Genomic DNA, 10,306 nt, shown 5'->3' on the forward strand with positions numbered 1-10,306 from the left:
CAGGAATGACCCAGCAAACATGAGAAATAGAGACCATGTTCAAGTGGTAGAGGAAAAAATTTGCTCTTAGCACATTGGCAATCTTTTCCAGGGGCTTTGTGAAAGAAAAAGCATATATAGGGAAATTACGGTGCTTTCCCTGAGCCTAGGAGAGGAATGGGAACCAGCATCTCAATGGAAAATAGGAAAATCTGTTTGAATTAAGAGGCACAGTGGGAGAGCTGGGAGATGTGTGTCCTGACTGATCACAGCTGTATTTCTCCCTTTCTTTCTAACGTTCTCTTTCTCTCGGCCTTAGAATTTATTTTTCTACGTTTGAAAAATTACCCAAACGGCGATGCAACTCTTCCAGCAATGCTGAGTAATAAATGGGAGGTATGGCGGCAAATAGATCATGGGAATGACTCTCACTCACCCCAGTGATGGCAGAAAGAGAGTAAAGGGTAATTAGCAGCAGCTAACCCCCTCTTGATAGATGCTGATACACGAGACACTGTGCATGGCTTGGGTGTTCACCCACCCACTGCAGTGGCCTAACTGGCTTCTGACTCTCATTCTTTCCCAGCTACATTCTATTCTGCATGCAGTAGCCAGAGGGATCTTAAAACCCAAGCCACAGCTTGTCACCCCTGTTTAAACTCTTCACTGACTTTGTTACACTTAGAATAAAACCCAGACTTCTCGCCGTGGTGGCCTCCGAGGTCCTGCTGGCCTGAGTCAAAGATAACTAAAGCTAGACACTGATGAAAGTGGTAAGGACAGATTTTAATCAGAAATAACTACTGCAGGAGGAAAAACGAGTCCACCCTGAACGGAACTCAACCTGGATTTGTCGAGGTGAATGGACCAATGAGGGAGTAGGGAGAGGGGGGCAAGTGGGGCCTTAGTATAGTCGGGAAAGTGACAAATTGCAAAGCGATAGTATAAACGTGATCAGGACAGCTATGTAGGCTGGCTGGCAACTATCCAAGTTTGGATTGTGTCCTCCCGTGGAACTGAGAGGCAGAGGCCCTATCCTCAGGTGATGGCTCAGGAACAAACAGTGAAGTTTTTTGACAGCCTTGAGTTTTCTCAGGCAGGTACTTTAAGGTGGGGGCAGGGGGCTGTCATCCAGGGATGTGCCTGTCAGCTGTTAGAAGCTGGTCTTTATACACCAAGGTTGAGGGCTAGTCGAGAAGAGGGCTCAGAGGACCCTGGCTAGAGTTGGGCTGCAGAGAGGGACTTTGTCACTTGCCCTTCCCCTGTCCTCACTCCCCCCTCCCAGAACACCTCCCCCTACCTTTGCTCTTGCTCACTGCCTTCCTACCACGCTGGGTGCCTACAGTTCCACAGTATCACACCCTTCCTACCAAACGGCCTTTGTGCTCACGCTGGTTTGCGTTTTTTCCCCTCATTTTTACACCTAATAACAGCTCATATCTATGACTTTGCCTAAATGACACCTCCTCCAAGAGGCCCCCTCTGACCACCCTAGCTAAAGTAGTCCCATTGTGTTCATCTCCATCTCCTCTGCCCGTTGCTGTTGTTTCCAGTCTCCCTGTTGGGCTGTAAACACCATGAAAGTGAGGACCAGGTCCGTCTTCATCATTATAATCTCAAGTGACTAGCATGGTACATAACAGATGTTCAGTAAATATCTGCTGAAAGAATGAATGAATGTTCTCGACCCTCATCCAGGTCTGCCTTCTTCCTAAACTGCCCTAAGCTGACAAAATCCAGCCCAACCAGGCCCAGGCACCAAAAGGCATTCATTGGCTTACGTATCTGAATGTCATCTGAGCACAGAATAATTCTGTGATGCTTTGAAGCAAAAGGGAGAGAATCTTGTATTCCTGCATCCAAATAGAATTTTCCCTAAAATGTCCTCCTATCTGAGAGCCAGTGTGAGATCCGGGCAGATCTGGAAGTGTTCACCCTCCCCTGCCTTCTTTACAGGCTGAGCTCCAGTGCTGTGGTTTGCAGGGAGCTGCCTGGGAAGTCTGGTCTCAAAGGGAAACCTGAATTTGGAGCCTACCCAATAGGACAGTGCCTTTTACAAGATGATCATGGTCCTTCAAGAAACCTGACTTTCCAGCACCACCAGGATCCCTGCAGTAGTAGCCTGGGGCCAACTCCCAGCATCTGGGAGAAAGACCAGTTCTCAGAAATCTGAAACAGGGGAAGTGGCCAAGCCTTTGTGGCTGCCTCAGAGAGTTAGCCCATCTGTCTGAGGGCTCACTGGGGTGTGTGGGGAGGTATCAACGGGAGTCTGCAAAGCAGATTATCGAAATTTGACTGTATGTTAGTTACAATATGAGACCATAATCTCTCCCTTATTACCTACTTTCAGGCCCTCAAAGGTGGCTTTTAAATAAGGAGAAGCTTCCAAAAAATTCTGTCCCCCAAATGTTGATCTCCATTGCCCTGCCTCTCCAAAACCTCCCCTCTCTGCCTTTTGGGACATGATATATTCCTTGTACCATTTATCCTTCCAACCACTTTCTCATGACAATTTTTCCATGACTCTTCTCCTACCCACTCGAGTGGGAATACTGGGTTTTCCTGAGATGCAGTCATCATCACCCCTCTTCTCTTCCCATGGCTTCTCAGGAAGCTCATCCTAGTGGTTTCCGCTACAGCTTGACATGGATGCCTCCCCCGCTGACATCTCTAGTCTGGACGATTCACTCAGGCTCGGTCCTGAGCCTCAGAAGTGTGTATGGGTGTATGAGAGAAGACGTAGTTCTCCCTCTACCCTCCGAGTTCTTGGCTGAGACCCTGGTAACAAAAAGATTAACAGAAGAACAGCTCACGGGAATATCTTGTTTGATTGTGCTCCACTTAACTGCACTTCACAGATGCTGTGTTTGTTACACATCCAAGGTGTGGGGCAGCCCCGCATCGAGCCCGTCTGTCAGCACCACTTTTCCAACTGCATTTGCTCCCGTCACGTCTCTGTGTCACAGTTTGGCAATTCTCACAATATTTCTAACTTTAGTGTATTTGTTATGGTGATCTGTGTTAGTGATCATTGGTGTTGCTAAGTGTTGCGGGGCACCTCAAATCGTGCCCACAGAAGATGGCAAACTTTTTTTTTTTCAGATATCTTTATTTTTTTTTAATGATATTTTATTATATTATGTTAGTCACCATACAGTACATCCCCGGTTTCCGATATAAAGTTCGATGCTTCATTAGTTGCGTATAACACCCAGTGCACCATGCAATACGTGCCCTCCTTTTTTTTTTTTTTAATAATTTTTTATTATATTATGTTAGTCACCATACAGTACATCCCCGGTTTCCGATGTAAGGCTCGATGATTCATTAGTTGTGTATAACACCCAGTGCACCATGCAATACGTGCCCTCCTTACTACCCATCACCGGTCTACTCCCATTCCCCACCCCCTCCCCTCTGAAGTCCTCAGTTTGTTTCTCATAGTCCATAGTCTCCATGTTTCATTCCCCTTCTGATTTCCCCCTTTCTTTATCCCTTCTTCCCTACCGATCATCCTAGTTCTTAGTGTTCCATAGATGAGAGAAATCATATGATATTTGTCTTTCTGCTTGACTTATTTCACTTAGCATTATCTCCTCAGTGCCGTCCATGTTGCAGCAAATGTTGAGAATTCGTTCTTTCTGATAGCTGAGTAATATTCCATTGTATATATGGACCACAACTTCTTAATCCAGTCATCTGTTGAAGGGCATCTTGGCTCCTTCCACGATTTAGCTATTGTGGACATTGCTGCTATGAACATTGGGGTGCATGTGTCCCTTCTCTTCACTACGTCTGTATCTTTGGGGTAAACACCCAGTAGTGCAATGGCTGGATCATAGGGTAGCTCAATTTTTAACTTTTTAAGGGACCTCCACACTGTTTTCCAGAGTGGCTGTACCAACTTCATATTCCCACCAACAATGTAGGAGGGATCCCCTTTCTCCACATCCTCTCCAACAATTGTTGTTTCTTGCCTTGTCTATTTTTGCCATTCTAACTGGCGTAAGGTGGTATCTCAGTGTGTTTTGATTTGAATTTCCCTGATGGCTAATGATTTTGAACATTTTTTTTCATGTGTCTGTTAGCCATTTGTATGTCTTCATTGGAAAAGTGTCTGTTCATATCTTTTGCCCATTTTTTGATTTGTTTATTTGTTTCTCGTGTATTGAGTTTGAGAAGTTCTTTGTAGATCTTGGATACCAGTCCTTTATCTGTAGTGTCATTTGCAAATATATTCTCCCATTCCGTGGGCTGCCTCTTAGTTTTTTTGACTGTTTCCTCGGCTGTGCAGAAGCTTTTTATCTTGATGAAGTCCCATAAGTTCATTTTTTCTTTTGTTTCTCTTGCCTTTGGAGATGTGTCATGAAAAAGGTTGCTTTGGCCAATGTCGTAGAGGTTGCTGCCTATGTTCTCCTCTAGAATTTTGATGGATTCCTGTCTCACATCGAGGTCTTTCATCCATTTGGAGTTTATTTTTGTGTATGGTGTGAGAGAGTGGTCAAGTTTCATTCTTTTGCATGTAGCTGTCCAATTTTCCCAGCACCATTTATTGAAGAGACTGAGAAGACGGCAAACTTAATCGATAATGCTGCTTGAGTTCTGACTGCTACGCCGACCTTCTGTGTTCCTGTCTCTCTCCCCCTCCTCAGGCCTCCCTATTCCCTGAGAAACAGCAATAGTAAATTCGGCCAATAATCACCCCACGATGGCCTCTAAGCGTTCAGGTGAAAGGAAGAGTTGCATGTCTCTCTCTTTAAATCAGAAGCTAGAACGGTTCATCTTCATGAGGAAGGCACGTTGAAAGCAGAGATGGGCTGAAAGCTAGGCCTCTTGCACCAGCTAGCCGAGTTGCAAATGCAAAGGTCTTGAAGGAAATTGAGTGCTTCTCCAGTGAACACATGAATGGTAAGAAAACAAAACAGCTTTGCTGCTACACGGAGAAACTTTCAGTGGTCTGGATGGAAGATCAAACCAGCCACAACATTTCCCTAAGCCAAAGCCCAATCCAGAGCCAGGCCCTCTCTCTCTTCAGTTCTGGGGAGGCTGAGAGAGGTGAGGAAGCTGTGGAAGAAATGTCTGAAGCCAGCAGAGGGTGGCTGTACTCCACTCCTGGTAAGAAGTTGTGAAGAAGTGGACGTGATAACACAGGACGTAGACTACGACGTGGGCCTGGTTGACAAAGCAGCAGCAGGGTTTGAGACGACGGACTCCGATTCTGAAAGAAGTTCTAATGTGGATAAAATGCTACCAAACAGCAAGCATGCTACAGAGAAATCATTTGTGAAAGAGGAATCGGTCAGTGCGACAAACTTCATCGCTGATTTATTTTAAGAAGTGGCCACAGCCCCCCACCCTTCAGCAGCCATCAAAGCCGAGGCAGGACCCTCCACCAGCAAAAAAAAGTAACCTGATGGTCACATTCAGTTGCTGGTTAGTATTTTTTAGCAATAAAGTATTTTTTAATTAAGATTGTACATTTCTAGGGGCGCCTGGGTGGCTCAGTCAGCTAAGCGTCTGCCTTCCGCTCAGGTCGTGATCCCGGGGTCCTGGGATAGAGCCCCGCATAAGGCTTCCTGCTCAGCGGGGAGTCTGCTTCTCCCTCTCCGTCTCCCCCCTGCTCATGGTACTCTCTCTCTTGTTCTCTCTCAAATAAAATCTTTAAAAAAAAGATTATACATTTTTTAGACATAATGCCATAGCATATTCAATAGACTACAGTATAAACATAACTTTTACATGCACTAGGAAATGAAAACATTCATTTGCCTCGCCTTGTGATATTTGCTTTATTGCAGTGGTCTGGAATCAAACCTGCGATATCTTCGAGGTATGCCTGTATTCATGCATGCCGCGCACATCACGCAGCAGAAACCTAAACCGGAAGTAACTCAGAATGGAGGCTTAGAATTCCAGCTCATGTAGCGTCTTCCACGAGGAACAATACGTTTGTAAAGAAATGGCAGGACAAGGCAGTTTTACTCTCCAAGCGCAGCAAACCGTGGGGAGGTAAATATATGAGCGGAAACAAATGGAGTGAGGTTTGTTTGCAGATTCCTCTGTTGCGTCTCTAGGCTGGTAAGAGTCTGTCTCTAGTAAAAGGAGAATGTATGCCCTGTCTTTAGGCACAAAAGGGGGAGATTTTGTTAGGTTTGCTACTTCTAATTGCTTTCAGCTCAAAATAATTTTTATGTTATAACAGCATATGTAGAGGTTTCCTACATAGGCTACACCTACCATCACCCCAAATTCAACTTGAACTTGATTCCTGAGCCTCCCCAGCTGGTTCACTTCTACCAGTGTCCCTGTTTTTATGCCTGCACCCGCTGTTCTTCAAACCTCTGATGTGTGACATTTCCAAGGTCACATTTAAGTCCTCTATCTCCTTCTCATCCCTCATGAGTCCCACCAACTCTGTGGATCATCTCTTTTAACTCTTCCTGGAATCCGTCCTCATGTTAGGACTACTTTTGTTTTGTTTTAAGATTTTATTATGAAGTAATCTCTATACCCAACACGGGGCTTGAACTCACAACCCTAAGGTCAAGAGTCGCATGTTCTACCAACTGCACCAGTCAGGTGCCCCGGGACTATTTCAGTTGTAAGTGACAAAACCCAACCCAAACTGGCTCAAGCATGAAAAGGACTTTATTGGCTCACATATCTGAAAAGCTGGGTCTAGGCCCTCATAAGACATTTTCAGAAATTGCCTTTCTCCACCTCTTGGGTCGGTTTCTCTTTGTTGTGTTCATTATCAGGCAAGCTCTTCCCCTGCTGTATCAAATATGACAGGTGAATGCTTCATGATCCTCGTATGACTGAGGAAATCCCTATTCATTCCTATTCTGTTTCTACTATTCAAATTAAGCTGTATTGGCTTGCTTTTTGCCTTTCATGCTTAAATCATGAAATTCCAGTGCCTGACCTAAATTAAAAAGAAAAGGAAAAAGCAAGTCTTCATAATTAACAAAAAAAGTCTCAAAGAGATGGAGATGTTTGCTCTTCGGTAAGCTCTGAGGAAGAAAGACCTTTTTACATTTACAACTTGTTAGGAAAGATCTGACTTAATGGGGCGTTAAACTGATAGCATTCATTAGAACATCAAACTTGTTTTTCTGTGCAATATAAAGACGTCTGTGGATATTCCTAAGTGTTACCAACTTGTTCTGTTCACTGTCTTTGGAAGAATAATTCGAACAAAGGGGTCTAGTAAAACAGCTAAGACTTTAAGAAATGTTGCGAAAATAACCTTCAAAGAACAACCTGTATCTCTGATTTGTTATCTTACTTGATAATGTTTTGGCCTGGTGATAATGGTGAAATCGCCACCACTGCATTTATGAAACTACATAAACTCTTGCAAATATTGTAGCGTTTGTGCGCTATGCAGTTTCTGTTACAACTACACCACTCAGCCCTTGTAGCACCAAAGCAGCCAATAAGCAAATGGGTGTGGCTGTGGTCCATTACCACTTTATTTAAGGACATTGAAGTTTGAGTTTCATACAACTCCCCTGGGTCACGAACTACTATTCTTTTGATGTTTCAACTATTTAAAAATCTATATACCCTTCTTATGTCTCATTTGCACCAAGTGCTTGATCTACAACCGTCTTCCTCCATTCATGTAGCTAACTCCCTTATCTTCTTCAAGCCTCTGCATTTCCCTTTCTCAATGAAGCCTAACCTGACCATCCTGTTTAAAACTGCAACCTGCCTCATTTCCCGCTGCCTCCCACCGTCCCCACCTCTACCCCACACTCCTCTTATTTCATTATGATTTTCCCATAGGACTTATACATTCTAAAATACTAAATAATGTACTTATTTATAATAATATTGTCTTCCCTTGCCAGATGGCAAGCTGTCTGGGGGCAAGGTTTTCCATGTATAGGTTCACAGGTGCGTCCAAAGTGCCTGGAAGACTGCCCGGCACACAGATGACACTTAACAGCTTTGCTGGATAATTAAGCAGATGGATTCATGACCCATGAAACCCTAGATCAACCACTAGGTTGGAGTTCAGGTTATTTGATGGTAAAAGTTGGTTTCTCCTTCTTGAAGCATAGAGGGCTTAGTCTTCAGAGATGAAATTGTCTACGATTCATTTCCTGTTGGACACTTCATTCAAGATAGGCCAAAGGGATCCTTCCAATGCAAGAAAAAAAAGGCAAAAGATTTTTTTGTAAAAAAGAGATTGAATGCTTACAACCTATTATACTTCTCTTCCAAAATTAGCTTTATCCCTTACTCAAGTCTGGTGGGTCCCTTCAGCCTTCTGTCTGAATCTTCTTCCAACTGCCCCACACCTGGAGGTGGCTGGGGCTGATGACCAGAGACAGTTCCAAATGGCTGGATACTTAGGGCCTTGACATAGACAAAGTCAGGTGCAAACAACTTAGCTTTTGTTGTTGTTATTGTTGTTTTGCATTAAAGGGTCAATTCCAGAAAATAAATATTAACAGCTGCTTTTCCCCGCTTGTTAAAGAAATGCATTATCCGCAACTGCATGTAAATATTTATTATTTTCCCTGTCTTGTCTGGTTCATTTTTTCTATATTTTTTCCACTAGTATTTCATTAATTATACAACTAGCGAGCAGCACAGTATATGCCTATGGCTGCAGCTTTGATCAAATTTCAGTCAAGGCAAGACATTCTTTTTTTTTTTTTTAAGATTTTATTTATTTATTTGACAGAGACAGCCAGCGAGAGAGGGAACACAAGCAGAGGGGAGTGGGAGAGGAAGAAGCAGGCTCACAGCGGAGGAGCCTGACATGGGGCTCGATCCCATCACGCTGGCATCACGCCCTGAGCGGAAGGCAGACGCTTAACCGCTGTGCCACCCAGGCGCCCCAAGGCGAGACGTTCTTGAAACTGGTTTTCTCGATTCCGTCTTTGAGCAGCTGAGTTGGAAAGTACAGACTGTCCCACAGGGCCCCCTTAAAGCTGTACAGGTACCCCCTGATTTGCAGAAGTTTGCATTACACTACTTCACTTTTACAAAAGGCCTCTCTCTGCCCCTCTTTCTGTTAACTGAATGAAATCTGAAGGGGATTTTTGCTTTTACAATAAAAGGCAAAAAGCAAAAATAGTTTGCTACATTTGTTTTGCAGGGAGCCATCCTAGAGACAGCAGCACCCGCAGCAGCAGCAGGGCCACAGCCGAGCCCCCATCCACAGAAACTACACTCAGCATCTCTGCATCAAGCCTCAGAGCTTTGAACTCTGTGAGCATCTGTGCTTTATGGTGGTTTATTTTGTGCATTCATTAGCGAGATGTGTTTTAAAGTATCAGAAAAGCCTAAGAGAGGTCATTTTTGAGGTCTGGGAAGACTTAAAATTTTTTTCCATATAAATTCATGGTAATTGCTTCTTCACTTACACCATTTATAGCTTATGAAAGTTTTCATAGGGACGCTCTACTTTTGGATAGCGGGGGAAACCTGTATTTTGATCTGATGGCATATTTTGTATTTCCCATAAATTATTACTTTCTAACTCTAGATTACTATCTTTGCTATTAAACTTCCTCAAAATATCTTCTTTGTATGCCCCCCCAAGTGCTAATACATTCTTTAATAATAATCTGGTGAAATGAAATGAAACCTATAGAGTTGGCTTACCCCCAAGAACTTCAGTAGCTCCTCTTTGCATGGCATGAAAGGCCTTTCTTGATCAGGCCCCTGCCTCTGTCCACTGTCACATCAGCTGTCGTTCTCTCCTACCTCCCAGACCCCATTAGCTCTAGGCCCTCTGGATCAGGGCGCTGCGCACTGCTTGCCTCTGTACATTTGCCTCCCTCAAAACACATTACCCTTTGACTGCCTGGTGAACTCCTTGCCATCTTCAAGCCGTAGTTCATACTTGTTTGTGTATTGTTTGTCTTCCCTCATTGGCCTTTTAAACTTTATGAAAGTGGAGGCCTGTCTTGCTCACTGCTGTCTCACCAATGTCTGAAAACAGATAGGGACTTGATCAGTCTTAAATAGAGTAAGTTTTGACTATTTCCAAAAGGCAACAGGGAATCACCCAAAGATATTAATCATTAAAAAATTATAAACAGGTTTTTGTTTTAGAAAGGCACTATGGTTGCTTTAGGGGGTGGGAGGGAATGGAGAAAGCAAGACTGACCCTAAGAAATCTGATCATTGGAGTAAACAAAAATGATGAAGGCCTGATTTGAGGTAGCATCAGTGGGGTTGGGAGGAGGTGAGGGATGTGAGACATGAGAGAACAGCAGGAATGGACAATCTACAGGATGCTATGACTGGGGGTGAGAGGTAGTGAAGGATGCCTCCCAGTTTCCGGCGTCAGAGATTCCGCAGC

Source organism: Ursus maritimus, unplaced genomic scaffold (assembly GCF_017311325.1).
Source record: "Ursus maritimus isolate PB19 unplaced genomic scaffold, ASM1731132v1 scaffold_25, whole genome shotgun sequence".
NCBI classification, from domain to species: Eukaryota; Metazoa; Chordata; class Mammalia; order Carnivora; family Ursidae; genus Ursus; species Ursus maritimus.